The sequence below is a fragment of the Hyla sarda genome, chromosome 2 (genome assembly GCF_029499605.1).
Source record: "Hyla sarda isolate aHylSar1 chromosome 2, aHylSar1.hap1, whole genome shotgun sequence".
NCBI lineage: Eukaryota > Metazoa > Chordata > Amphibia > Anura > Hylidae > Hyla > Hyla sarda.
In genome coordinates this window covers 208401278-208416441 of record NC_079190.1, presented here as the reverse complement: position 1 = coordinate 208416441, position 15164 = coordinate 208401278, and the positions used below count along the sequence as shown (strand labels likewise).

Sequence of the window (15164 nt, the reverse complement as noted above, 5' to 3'; positions counted from 1 at the left end):
GCTTTGCGGCGGGCTCTGGTGAATACCAGTAGCAACCTAGAACCGGTCCGCCGACACGGTCCACGCCAATCCCTCGCTGACACAGAGGATGCACATCCAGCCTGCTGAATCCTAACAATGACATTCAAAAGGTTTGTTAACCCTTTAGGTGTTTCACAAGAATAGCAGCAAATTGAAGGAGAAAATTCAAAATCTTAATTTTTTACACTCGCATGTTCTTGTAGACCCAGTTATTGAATTTTTACAAGGGGTAAAAGGAGAGAAATCTTCCTAAAATGCGTAACCCAATTTCTCTCGAGTAAGAATATACCTCATATGTGTATGTCAAGTGTTCGGCAGGCGCAGTAGAGAGCTCAGAAGGGAAGGAGTGACAGTGGGATTTTGGAGAGTGAGTTTTTCTGAAATGGTTTTTGGGGGGCATGTCACATTTAGGAAGCCCCTATAGTGCCAGAACAGCAAAAAAAAAAAAAAAAAAAATGGCATACTATTTTGGAAACTACACCCCTCAAGGCACATAACAAGGGGTACAGGGAGCCTTAACACCCCACAGGTGTTTGACGACTTTTCGTTAAAGTTGGATGTGTAAATGATTTTAAAAAAAATTTCACGAAAATGCTAGTTTTCCCTCAAATTCAATTTTTTGGAAAGGAATAATAGGACAAAATGCCCCCCAAAATTTTTAACCCCATCTCTTCTGAGTATGGAAATACCCCATGTGTGGACGTCAAGTGCTCTGCTGGCGCACTACAATGCTCAGAAGAGAAGGAGCGCCATTGAGCTTTTTGGGGAAAAAAATTGTTTGGAATGGAAGTCAGGGGCCATGTGTGTTTACAAAGCCCCCCGTGGTGCCAGAACAGTGGACCCCCCCCCCACATGTGACCCCATTTTGGAAACTACACCCCTCACAGAATTTAATAAGGGGTGCAGTGAGTATTTACACCCCACTTGCGTTTGACAGATCTTTGGAACAGTGGGCTGTGCAAATGAAAAATTTAATTTTTCATTTTCACGGACCACTGTTCCAAAAATCTGTCAGACACCTGTGGGGCGTAAATGCTCACTGTACCCCTTATTACATTACATGAGGGGTGTAGTTTCCAAAATGGGTTCACATGTGGGTATTTCATTTTTTGCGTTTATGTCAGAACCGCTGTAAAATCAGCCACCCCTGTGCAAATCACTAATTTAGGCCTCAAATGTACATAGTGCGCTCTCACTCCTGAGCCTTGTTGTGCGCCCACAGAGCATTTTACGCCGTCATATGGGGTATTTACGTACTCAGGAGAAATTGCATTACAAATTTTGGGGGTCTTTTTTTCCTTTTACAGCTTGTGAAAATAAGAAGTATGGGGCAACACCAGCATGTTAGTGTAAATTTTTTTTATTTTTTTACACTAATAAGCTGGTGTAGCCCCCAACTTTTCCTTTTCATAAGGGGTAAAAGGAGAAAAAGCCCCCAAAATTTGTAGTGCAATTTCTCCCGAGTACGGAAATACCGCATATGTGGCCCTAAACTGTTTCCTTGAAATACAACAGGGCTCCGAATTGAGAGAGCGCCATGCGCATTTGAGGACTAAATTAGGGATTGCATAGGGGTGGACATAGGGGTATTCTACGCCAGTGATTCCCAAACAGGGTGACTGTTGCTAAATTCCCAGCATGCCTGGACACTCAGTGGCTGTCCGGAAATGCTGGGAGTTGTTGTTCTGCAACAGCTGGAGGCTCCGTTTTGGAAACACTGCCATACAATACGTTTTAAATTTTTATTGGGGGGGGGGGGGGGGACAGTTTACGGGGGTGTATATGTAGTGTTTCACCCTTTATTATGTGTTAGTGTAGTGTTGTGTTTTTAGGCTACATTCGCACTGGTATGTTACGGTGAGTTTCCCGCTGGTGAGTTTCCCGTGAGTTTGCGCTGTAAACCTGCCCGTGTGAAAGTACCCTGTACGGTCACCTGGGGGGGGGGGGGGGCAAACCTCTAGCTGTTTCAAAACTACAACTCCCAGCATGTACTGACAGACCGTACATGCTGGGAGTTGTACTTTTGCAACAACTGGAGGCACACTGGTTGGAAAACCTTCAGTTAGATTCTGTTACCTAACTCAGTATTTTCCAACCAGTGTGCCTCCAGCTGTTGCAAAACTACAACTCCCAGCATGTACTGATCGCCAAAGGGAATGCTGGGAGATGTAGTTATGCAATAGCTGGAGGTACGCAACTACAACTCCCAGCATGCCGAGACAGCTGTTTGGGCATGCTGGGATTTGCAGTTTTGCAACATCTGGAGGGCTACAGTTTTAGAGAACACTGCACAGTGATCTCCAAACTGTGGTCCTCCAGCTGTTGCAAAGCTACAAATCCCAGCATGCCCAGACAGCAAACAGCGGTTTGGGCATGCTAGGAGTTGTAGTTTTGCAAGATCTGGAGGAATACAGTTTAGAGATCACTGTATAGTGGTCTCTAACTGTAGCCCTCCAGCTGTTGCAAAACTACATATTCCAGCATGCCCAAACAGCTGTCTGGGCATGCTGGGAGTTGTAGTTTTGCAACATCTGGAGGGCTAAAGTTAGAGACCACTGTATAATGGTCTCAAACTGTACCCTCCGGATGTTGCTAGGCAACTCACCGGCTTCCGTCGGATCGAGCCACACGTCATCGCCGCCCACCGGTCTCCGTCGCCCGCTGCCTCCGACTCCCGCCCGGATCGGTAAGTGTATCTTCGGCGCTGGTCTCCTTCCGATCCCCGTTCTGTCCCGCCTATTGTGGGTGGGCAGGACGGGGAAAACGAAAGTTAACCCCCCCGCCCCCGCTCTGCCATTGGTGGTCGCGTCTAGACCACCAATAGCAGGGATAGGAGGGGTGGCACCTCTGCCACCTCACTCCTATTGCTACAGGGGGATCCTGGGTGTCTTAGACAACTGCGATCCCCCTTCTATTCCGGGACATCGGGTCACCATAGACCCGTAATGACCTGGAATCGCGCAAATCGCAAGTGTGAATTCATTTGCGATTTGTCGCGATTGCCGACATGGGGGGGGGGGGGGTCTAATGACCCCTCCTTGGCGTTTGCACTGGATGCCTGCTGAACGATTTCAGCAGGCATCCCGGTCCGATCCCCACCCGGGTGTCATGATGTACGCGTACGTCAAGGGTCCTTAAGGGGTTATGCGGAATTCACATGGATTCTGTTATAGAATACAAATTGAAACTACGTCATGTAACTAGGGCACTCCTGTTGCTCTGAATCATTCACATCTTTATTTTCTGTATTTCATTACTAATAAGCTATCCTGAATGCAGCAGCTTGATCTCTCTATCCAACCACTACATTAATGGTTCTACTCCTTGCCCATCCACTTTAATATACAATTTACTCTAGCGTTTAACAACTTATCTCCTATCCTCAAGATTGGGAATAAGTGTCTGGGTCAGGTATCTGCCCTTAAAACCCCTGCGATCCTCTAAAACGGGGCCCCAAATCTTTTGCTACATGGAGCAAGGGTTTGGTAACCGATTCATGCATTCTTTATGGACGAGCCATAGATACATGACCGCTGACTCTGTGCTCCATGCAGCGGGGAGAGTAGGGTTTTTAAATACTGTATTACCTCCTTAGACTTATCAACAATGCTGTACTCCCCTTTATCTCATTCCTCTACTCCCACTCTCTGCTTTTGTGTGGTTGGAGGTCAAGCTTTTTAGTAACTGAGGACGGTCTCAGCGGTCTGACCCCCACCCACCCCATCCCCACAATCTGGCATTTTATCTCCTATACAATGGATAGATTCTAGTTCTCTAATTGCAACATATTAAAAAGATATTCTAGAGAATATATTATCAATTGTTTCTGCTACAAATCATTTACCTGTAACTCTTGGAATAATGAATCATGGTACATTAGTTCATTGTTTCCCTGTCTGGGATCCTTGTTACACGTGGAATATAAATTATTACTAGCACTTCTACAGCCATTGTGAATTCCACTGATCTTATTTTAACTGCAGTTTCTCAAGGTTAACTGTTCTATAATCTCATTTTCTTTATAAGATGTCTGGTCGCGGAGGGGCCCGCCACTGGGACCCCCCGCCATCTCCGTGCAGCACCTGCATTCTATGCGGGCCGCTTCTCCAGTCTCAGAAACTTCTGTGTTTCCAGGACTGGAGACATGACATCACGCCACACCCTCCATTCATGTCTATGGGAGGAGGTGTGATGACCATTATGCCCTCTCTCATTGACATGAATGGAGGGGGCCTGGAGTGACATCACAATGGGGCGTGGCATGACCACCAGGGCCAGCGTTAAGGCAGGGCAAACCGGGCAATTGCTCAGGGCCCCCATCCCCCAGAGGGCCCCCTGCAGGCTGCTTAGTGGCCTGTCCAGGGTGGGGGGATCCGCCACTGAGCAGCCCATAGGGGGCCCCCTATCTCATTCGGGACATCCCTGTGTCCCAAAAGATCTTTTCGGGACACAAGGATGTCCCGGTTACCTTTCTGCGGCCCCTTGTTAACCTTAAAAATGCAGGGGCTGCCGGGGGGTAGCGCACGCAGGGACGTCAGGCATGGTAAGTTACCAGCTGCACGTCAGCTTCGGTGCTCCAACCACAGCTCCTCCGGTCCCGGGGCCTACTGCTATGGCCTATAGGCCATAGCAGTAGATCGTGACCCCTGACCAGAGGAGCGGCCGACGGAGCACTGAAGGGGGGCAGTACACAGGCATACAACCTCCAGCCATACACTGTATATGGCTGAAAGCTGTATGTCTGTAGGGGCCAATGCCAACCTAATGTGGGGGAACTATACTGCCAACCTAATGTGGGGGGACTACAACCTAATGTGGGGGACTACAACCTAATGTGGGGGACTACAACCTAATCTGGGGGGACTACAACCTAATGTGGGGGAACTATACTGCCAATCTAATATGGCGGAACTATACTGCCAACCTAATGTGGGGGAACTACAAGCTAATGTGAGGGACCTATACTACCAGCCTAATGTGGGGGAACTATACTGCCAACCTAATGTGGGGGAACTATACAGCCAACCTAATGTGGGGGAACTACAACCTAATGTGGGGGAACTATACTGCCAGCCTAATGTGGGGGAACTACAACCTAATGTGGGGGAACTATACAGCCAACCTAATGTGGGGGAACTACAACCTAATGTGGAGGAACTATACTGCCAGCCTAATGTGGGGGAACTACACAAAAATCTAAAATTGTACTATTCTGATCCCTATAACGCTTTTATGTTTCTGTATATGGAGATGTATGAGGGACATTTTTTGCGCTGTGATTTGTAGTTTTTATCGGTACCATTTTTGTTTTGATGGGACTTTTCAATGGCTTTTTAGATATTTTTTTATGGTATTTGAAGTGACCAAAAATGTACAAATCTGGTTAGTGCACTATTACGACTTTTGGGGCCCCACTTTTGATTTTGCCCAGGGCCATGTTAAGCCTAAAACCGGCCCTGGGCGTGATGTTACATCTCCAGTCCCGGAAACACAGAGGTTTCCGAGACTGGAGAAGCAGCCCTACATAGAATGCGGGTGCTGCACGGAGATCGTGGGGGGTCCCAGCGGCAGGCCCCCCACAATCAGACATCTTATCAACTATTATTAGTATGGGGATAAGATGTATTTCTGCCGACTAGGCCAAGTGTAAAAGGGCTCTGTGTAAAAAGTACCTGTCACCAAACAAAACTTTTAATGTATTGTTCCTTATGTAATTATAAGCACAGAAAAAAAGGAAAAAGGGATACGCGCCGCTAGACAAGTAGGTCAGTATTCGCAATTATGTAATAAGTGGACTTACACTTACCAAGTAGGGTTGCGCTTAGAGCACAACACCTCAGAAGACATCTAATGATAGCAGCCTGGGACCTGCAGCCTTGGCTTATCCGGTGTTAGCTCTGCTAATCCGGTAAATAGACACTGGTAGGAAACAGGAAAAATCTGAGCTTCTCGGCGCTGGTCCGGTTTGGCGTAAAGTAGTTAGGTCACAAGATTCACGTCTTATAACACGATTTATTAGCACTACAGCAATGTGTTTCTGGTCCAGAACACACCCTTCATCAGGCAGGTTTAATTATAAGACACTTTGCTATTTAGTTGCTGTAAAAAATTCTCCACGTTTATATATTTTTAATGTGATTGAAACAACGGCCACTAGGTGGCTCTGTTCTGTTTCCTCCCGCAAGTCAAACAGTTAGTTTGGTCTCCTCCCGACCTGGCAGGAGACCAAACTCAGGAAGTACGTGTGGGGCATAGCGAGGCACTGCTCTCGCAGGCTTCAGTGGTGTCGCACCTGCTGGGGAACACCCACTTTCTCCTGCTGGGAGCTCACACAATATGAGCAAGACGAGAGGTATGATAGAGCTTTGTAAAGTTCAGAACATTTGTTAAGGGCAGGAGGGGTGTTAGGAGTAGTTAGGGAATATAGTTAGTTTAGAAAATATTGTTTGATGACAGGTACTCTTTAACATATACAGCGGGTGAAATAAGTAATGAACAGGTTGCCACTTTTCTCACTAAATGTACAGTTCCAAAGGAGCTATTGACATGAGACTTTCATCAGATGTTGGTAACAACCAGAGCTGAACTGGCCATCGGGTAGCACCGGCATTTATCTGGTGGGCTGGGCCGTCTGCAGGGCCACCCATCTGCCCCAGTGTCAGACTTTATTCTTTAAAAAAAACAAAAAAAATACAAACTGGGGCTTTGGCAGGGGAGCCTAGCTTTATTTTGGTACAGGGCCCCTGAGTATTCTTTCCCTGGGGTCACAGTCTGCTCCTGGGGTAATGTGATTGAATGAGGAAGCAGCAGTGCAGGCTAGCAGAGGAACAGAGGTCGCCTTTAGTGTTTGCACTGCAGGTGCATATCGTAGTCTTTTCTGTGAGAGGAAGCTGCAGCCTTCAGCCGTCCAGCAGCCATCCAGCATTGCCGGGAGCTTTAGCAGTGACACTAATGAATGTGACTAACTTCTAGTTGCAGCCAGACTTTAGGCAACAAACAATCATAGGGGGATACTGTCTACAAGGGGCCACCCATCTATATGGGGCAAACTATCTAAGGGGATCTGCCTACAGGTGGACAACTATCAAGGGGCTTCTGCCTACAGGGGCACAATTTCGGGGGGGGGGGGGTTCTTACAGTGGCAACTATTTTAAGGGGGTCTACCTACAGTGTGCAGCTATCTAGGGGTGTCAACCTACCTGGGGCACCTATTTAATGGGGGAAGCTATGGGAAGGGACCTCTCAACCTACTGGAGTGAATAAATTACTGGCTAGAGCCCAAAATGTTTTTTTTTTTTTTCTGGCTGGTTCTGCAGAGATGAATAATAGCTAGAAGAAAGTCTCATGATGGTCTGGATGGAGAAGAAAAAGGAAAGTGAACGACTCAGATCAGAGAAGAAATCACCTGTGAGTCACCAGATGTAACTGCACTGTAATCACTTATATGGTCTGTCACGGTAATGATGGCGGTTGTTTTCAGTCTGTCACCTGTGTGGTGAGCTGGGGTGTTTCCAAAGTGTAGCAGGGTCTGGTGGTCTTAACCCTGTGGGGTAAGGTGTTATTAACCCCGGATTATTCGTGACGCCAGTATGTGGTTATTCCGGTATGGTAACCGCCGTCAACCAACCCAAAAACGGTTTTCAATAAAGGAATGTCCACAGCAGGAATTATGCAAGAACTGGAACTTTTACTTGTACTTGTAATTCTTAATAAACAGTTTTCACAGTTGTGCAGTTTCTCTAGAGGCAACCAGGCTGCAGGATACCTCATAGGCTTGCAGGGACTTGTAGTATTGAGATGATTTATGCAGGCCACTGTGCTACTAATATTCTTGAGTTGAGTAGTAGTCACTAGAATTGTAGCTAGAGCTTGATAACTCACGTTTTGAAGTGGCTGCAGGTTCTTTAGGCTTTGGCCTAGATGAGATGAATTTAGATAGTACAGGTATTGTGCTTGGCTGAAATCCAGGAGATAAGAGAGTGCAGGAACAAGAGAGCTAACTGAAAGTCTACAGCCCCTTATATACTAAGGGGCTGGACTAAAGCCCATTGGTTGCAAAGCCTGTGTGTCCTGTACCCATGGCACTGTGAGTAGAGTCACATGACAGTAGTTCACATGACTAACACTTCTGTACACATTTGTACAAACTTTATAAATATTGACAATGCATACACAATATATACAATGAATTTATAGGAGACAATAGAAGGTGAGCAAAGGAGTGAACCCTGCAGGAGAGCCTTATGGACTGCAGGGTCTCTTTCTGAGGGGCCTGGGGGGGGGGGTGTACAAGACCATGTCCTGTACCGGGACACCACACCTGTGTATAGGAGGTACTCCTAAACTTAGATGACAGACTGACATTATTGCTGGTATTCCCATTTCACATGTGCAGGCATATATATGCTGTGGCTGGGGGTATGGCTTGACCTCATTGCATTCAACAAAATTTGGGAGGTATGCGTATGCACACCAAGTAACAAGTGCACTAACACAGGGCGATATTACCCTAATGGGTCACAAATGCCTCCTGCACATATCCTAAGCCAGTTTTTTCGACCCATCACAAATACGCTAGTGACCCTACATTTGTTCACCTGCTGATTCCATCGCATGAGACAATGGGGGGAGATTTATCAAAACCTGTCCACAGGAAAAGTTGCTGAGTTGCCCACAGCAACCAATCAAATCGCTGCTTTCATTTTTCAGAGGTCTTATCAGAAATTAAAGAAGCAATCTGATTGGTTGCTATGGGCAACTCAGCAACTTTTCTTCTGCACAGGTTTTGATAAATCATCCCCAGTCTTTCCTAACCTCCAGCTGTTGCAAAACTCTGACTCCCAGCATTCCTGGACAGCCAAAGGCTGGGAGTTGTAGTTTTGCAACAGCTGGATGTACACTGGTTGGTAAACACTGCCTTAAAGGAGAACTCCAGACCATAAAAATTGTCCCCCATAGTGTCGGCAGTAAAAAAATAAAGATGTACATACCTTCCTCCGCTACCCCGGGGCCTCCGGTAACCGGCTCCGGTCTCCGCCTCAATCCACTTCCTGGTTGCCGGTGGTCGGATGAATCAGCCAAACACCAGCCGCAGCGCAGTCCGACTGATAGGCTGAGCGGCAGTGAGACGTTTTCGGCCCTGGCCGCAGGTGCCGTTGTAGTGAAGAATTTTGTGTCCTGAAGCGTTTTCACACTGACGCTCAGCCTATCGCTGGCCGAGTGAGACTGCGCTGCAGCTGGTGATTGGCTGATTCATCCGACCACCGGCAACCAGGAAGTGGATTGCGGCGGAGACCGGAGCAGGTTACCGGAGGCGCGGAGGAAGGTATGTACATCTTTATTTTTTTACTGCCGGCACTATGGGGGACAATTTTTATGGTCTGGAGTTCTCCTTTAATACATCCATATGATAAAGATGTAGCTAGCCAATGGCTGCTGGGAATGCTGGAAGTTGTAGTTTTACAACAGCTGGAGGTTTACAACTTGGGAAATAGTGCCATGAGACAACCGTCTGGTGCTGATCCCTCTTCAACTGACACCTAAACATAAAGACAAGCTCATGCTTTGGACGGAATGATTTCGTGTCAATAAAGTTAGGTGATAAAAAAAAAAAAAAAGTTTCTCCAGAGCGCCTGCGCAGCGTGCCGGCGTTCATGCCACGTACAGACTGCGTGTTGGGTCAGTCACCTGTGGGGCTGATCCTGGTATGTGATTGGCTGTGACCGGAGGGTGACGCCGCCAGACAGACAGCTATCGGAGGGCAGAAGCCGTACAAGTGCTCCAGTCATTGTCCTGCTCGCGGTCGTCCCCGGCCTGTGTGCGCGCCGCTGCGGGCCTTGTTTCTTCCAGCGGAGGAGCGAGAGCAGCAGCGCTAGGTGAGTGAGTGTACGGGGCAGGAGCGGGGGAGCCTGGGTTGGGGTGTGGCGGAGTCTCCATTGAGACCACTGCGGGTCATGTGCCCCTCCTGTCAATGACTCACACTGCTGCATAGTGACGGATAGGCTGTTATGGAACTACAAGTCCCATCATTTCACTCGTGTATTCTCTTATTTCTCTGTAGTCTTTATTTAACAGGTAGTTGGACTGTCTACACCAGTGGTCTCCAACCTGCGGACCTTCAGATGTTGCAAAACTACAACTCCCAGCATGCCCGGACAGCCTTTGGCTGTCCGGGCATGCTGGGAGTTGTAGTTTTGCAACATCTGAAGGTCCGCAGGTTGGAAACCACTGGTCTACACATTCTCCACCATACTGCAGCCACAGGTCACCGCATCTCCAGTTACATGACTTCTATAGGAACCATTGGACTCCATTACAGAATTGGAGACAGATCCTTTTTCTTTTGCCGACCATTGTAGAACGTAGATCGGTGGTGCCAGTCCCGGCTAGAAGTATGTAGAGGTGACATCTATTTCTAGTACAGCGGGCTGGTCTCTGTTTCGCTATTTCCATTACATTATGTCTCATTTTGCTGTAAACAAAAACATAGTCAACTACGCTATTGTGTATGCCCCAAAAAATCATGCGTCAATAACCAAAAGCAGAAAATACATGTTAGAAACCGACAACGTGAACCCAGCCTTATAGCAAATCCAGAGTACCTGTCATCAAACCATATTTACTAAACTGCTGCAGGTTATATTTCCTAACACCCCTCCTGCATCTAAAAAATGTTGCAGGGCTTTTAAGGGGTACTCCGCTGCTCAGCGCTTAGAACAAACTGTTCTGAACACTGGAGTCGGAGCCGAGAGCTCTTGTTGTCATAACCCTGCCCCCTCATGACGTGCCCCACCCTCTCAATGCACGCCCCCTCCCATAGACTTGCATTGAGGGGGCGGAACGGGATATCATGAAGGGGTGGGGCTATAACGCCACGAGCTCCAGCGTTCAGAACAGTTTGTGCTAAACGCTGAGCAGCAAAGTACCCCTTTTAATAAGCTCTGTATCATACCTTTCCCCTTGCTCGCATTGTGTGAGCTCTCGGCAGGAAAAAGTGGGCGTTCCCCACGTCACTGAAGCCTGCGAAAGCTGTGCCTCACCATGTCCCGCATGCATTTCCTGAGTTTGGTCTCCTGTCAGGCCGGGAGGAGACCAAACTAACCGTTTGGGCCGTTTTTTCAATTACATTTAAAAACATATAAGGGTTGAGAATTTTAACAGCAAGTAAATAGCAATGTGTCCAATCATTACATAAGGAACAATATAGTAAGAGTTTAGTTTGGTGATAGGTACTCTTTAAAGATCTGGTAGTTGAACCACCTACTGTAAGGCCCCCTTCACACATGCCTGGCAGCGTTTCCCTCTGGAGGGAAACTGATTAAAGAACTCCTCCCGTTCAGCTGAATAGGACAGTTCACATTCATCTGGTGTCTCAGGTTGGATTCCGCATGGGTGCCGGACATCTTGCTGCGTTTCTCTGTCCGCCATGCACAATAACTAATGCCGGATCCTAAACAACTGTTGGACTTTTGTCATCGGTTGTGGTATCACTCTCGGAGAGTTTAGGCTGTGCTGGACACCTGACATATGTAACCCCAGACTAAGGGGATCCTAGAACCCTCCCAAATTGGTATTTCTCTCTAGAATTCCTCTGCTGCAGGTTGTACCTGCTGTCTCTGGATTTACACCCGCTCACATAAGGGGGCAGACTACTGTATTGACATGATGTCATTTCACTCGGTCACATGATGTCATCGAGCCAGCATGTCAGTAGATGCAGTGGGAAAGCTGAATAGAAACAGAGAGGAAAGACATAACTGAATTATTTAAGTGTATATTCCTATGTTTTAATGCCAAGTAACGCCTAATCTGGCACATATTTTACAGTATACGTTAACCTGTCAGAACAGTATTATGACGTATGCAACATCGTACCCTAACTACATCCATTGCTTTCAGTGCATTGAACCTAGTCTAGAAGTGAATGTGTTCAGTCCATTCTGCTTTTGCTGGTTGACCACACTTTTCACCTTAAAGGGGTATTCCAGGAATTTTTTTATTTGACTATGCTACAGGGGCTGTAAAGTTAGTGTAGTTCATAATATTGTCTGTACCTGTGTGTGCCGGTTTTCTCACAATTCTTATGTGACTTTCACCCCAATATTTATTTTTACCAGCATACAAAATGACTGTTGTCTCAGATTTTTCCCAGGTTGCAATGCGGCCGAGACCTGACTCACTAGTCAGCTGATGACAGGGAGCCTGTCTGCTTCAATGGGTGGAGGGATTGCTTGGTGGGAGAAAGATCAATCTGTAACTAATGCAACAGCTGTAGGCACCCTGATTGAAAACCACAGGTCATTTGAATGGATGCAGCTCATTTATGTTTCAATGGGTGGGGTGGCTGATGTGTGGGAGGGAGGAAGATTGAATTGTGGGATTTGTAGTCAAAAAAAGAAAAGTCAAACAGGAAATACCAGTTCATAAACAGCTAGCCACAGTGTTATGGTAATCTCACAACATAGCTATTAAGCCCCAAGACAAGCGCAGATCCTTCCTAAGCATGTCCATTACTGTCTGTCAGGTATGTACTAAAATCACCTTATGGTGGAGAACCCCTTTAAGTGTAGCGTTTTCACACACTGCACTTAACTTTATTTAGAGACATACGCGTCTTAGTAAATTCAGTGGCGCAGTGGGTGCCTGTTGTGCCAAGCATAAAAATCTATATCAGCTCTGATCTGGTGTAGATTTCTTAAAGGGGTATTCTAGGCCAAAACTTTTTTTTTATATATCAACTGGCTCCGGAAAGTTAAACAGATTTGTAAATTACTTCTATTAAAAAAATCTTAATCCTTCCAATAGTTATTAGCTTCTGAAGTTGAGTTGTTGTTTTCTGTCTAACTGCTCTCTAATGACTCACGTCCCTTGAGCTGTGCAGTTCCTATGGGGATATTCTCCCATCATGCACAGCTCCCGGGACATCATCATTGAGCAGTTAGACAGAAAACTTCAGAAGCTAATAATTATTGGAAGGATTAAGATTTTTTAATAGAAGTAATTTACAAATCTGTTTAACTTTCCGGAGCCAGTTGATATATATATAAAAAAGGTTTTGCCTGGAATACCCCTTTAACTATTGTCTAAAGTCGAGAAGGATGTGTCCCATTCATGTGAAACTGTGCCCTCTTCTTGTTACCTAACCCTACCCCTTGGCATATGCGACAATTGTTGAGAAACTTTGTGCAAAATCTGTTACTTTTGAGCAAATGTACCACTGACAGCTCAGGAAATATCAATATCAAAACCTGTGCAGAGAAACAGCTGACTAGTTAACCATAGCGACCAATCAAATTTCTTCTTTATATTTTTCAGAGGCCTTTTAAAAATTAACCCCTTAAGGACCAGGCCATTGTTTCATTTTTGCACTTAAAGTTTTTTTTCTCCTCACTTTCTAAAAATCATAACTAGAGATGAGCGAAGTTACAGTAATTCGATTTGTCACGAACTTCTCGGCTCGGCGGTTGCTGACTTTATACAGTTGCTGCATAAATGAGTTCAGCTTTCAGGTGCTCCGGTGGGCTGGAGACTCTTTCCTAGGAATGTATCCACCTTTTCCAGCCCACCGGAGCACCTGAAAGCTGAACTCATTTATGCAGGATAAGTCATCAACTGCCGAGCCGAGAAGTTCGTGACAAATCGAATCACTCTAACTTCACTCCTCTCTAATCGTAACGCTTAAAATTTTCCACCTACAGACCCATATGAGGCTTTTTTTTTAACCAATTGTACTTTGTAATGACATCAATCATTTCACCTCAAAATCTATAGCGAAACGAGAAAATAAATATTTGTGGGGCAAAATTGAGAATTCCCTGCAATTTTGTAATTTTTGGGGGCTTCCGATTCTATCCAGTGATGTAGGAGAGAAAAAGACAGGGGGCGCTCCCTTCGTTTTCGCATACCGACTTAGTGTGACCCTCCACCATACCCAAGTAATATACTCACCAGATCGGTTAGCAAGCCTTGATCCCTTGTGTCAAATAAATTCTATTGTCCTGTGCAGGCTCGAGTCTTTCTATTTGTGACCACTTTTGCGCAGCGCCTCTAAGACCGTTTTTTTCTCTGTAACCCTCGATTCTACGCAGTCCACTTTTTGGTAAAAACGACACCTTATCTTTATTTTGTAGGTCCATACAGCTGGAAGGATACCCAATTTTTATAGGATTTTATTTTACTACTTAAGAATTAATTATAACTACATGCACCAAAATTAATATGTTTAAAATCGTCATTTTTACTTTCACTTTAGATGCGGCGATCAACTTTGATCACCACGTCTGAGGGGTTAATGCCAGGCATCACCGTGATCGGTGATGCCTGCCATTAGACACTGGTCCTGGTGGCTGATAGCTGCCGGGACCACCCAGCTACGTGTCTCGGGAAACGCCCAGTTTAGAAGCAAACCCCCATAGCAAACCTCTTCTAAACTGGGCGGTTCCCGAGACAGGTGTCATCAGAGAGGACTTAGACAGAAAAGAACAACCTTAACTTCAGAAGCTCATAAGTACTGAAAGGATTAAAGGGTACCTCTCATCAAATAAACTTTTGATATATTTTAGATTAATGAATGTTGAATAACTTTCCAATAGCATGTTAATGAAAAATATGCTTCTTTCTATTGTATTTTTCCCGAGCAGTCCTGTCAGCAAGCATTTCTGACTCATGTTGGAGTCCTAAACACGCAGAGCTGCCAGCCTGCTTTGTTCACAGCCAAACAGGCTGTGAACAAAGCAGGCTGGCAGCTCTGAGTGTTCTCCTTTGTGAACACAGAAGACTGGCAGCTCGTAGTGTTTAGGACTCCAGCATGAGTCTGAAATGCTTGCTGCCAGGACTGGTAGGGAGACCCCTAGTGGTCATTTCTTCAAAGTGGAAAATTTTTGATGAGAGGTACCCTTTAAGATTTTTTAATAGAAGTAATTTACTAATCTGTTTAACTTTCTGGAGCCAATTGATATATATAAAAGTGGTTTTTTTTTGCCTGGAATACTCCTTTAAATGTGAATGTGCGATAAGACTATTTCCACTGCTGTATAATCAGACCCCCATATGTATAGCCAAATTATGAACCTGTCTCTGGTAGGAATGAGTAGGCCCACTAGACTCAGCAGAGAGGCTCATGGAGACATCTTTTCACTATCGTG

At 45.9% G+C, this 15164-nt stretch overlaps 2 protein-coding genes across 3 annotated transcripts in view; one reads left to right on the top strand and one right to left on the bottom strand.

Annotated features, from left to right (window-relative positions):
• The window catches only part of GEMIN8 (gem nuclear organelle associated protein 8), a 58096-nt gene extending 48988 nt beyond the window's left edge, over positions 1–9108 (bottom strand). The window contains exon 1 of the mRNA XM_056556251.1: positions 9012–9108. The gene's annotated coding sequence lies outside the window, so the exon portion shown is untranslated. The remainder of the gene's footprint in view (positions 1–9011) is intronic.
• Positions 9109–9208: 100 nt separating this feature from the next.
• TFG (trafficking from ER to golgi regulator) overlaps positions 9209–15164 on the top strand; it is a 36777-nt gene continuing 30821 nt past the window's right edge. The window contains exon 1 of one of the 2 annotated variants that reach the window (XM_056556246.1): positions 9209–9346. The gene's annotated coding sequence lies outside the window, so the exon portion shown is untranslated. Of the gene's footprint in view, positions 9347–9675; positions 9897–15164 lie in introns of those variants that run through there. The other variant, XM_056556245.1, reaches the window with a different exon arrangement.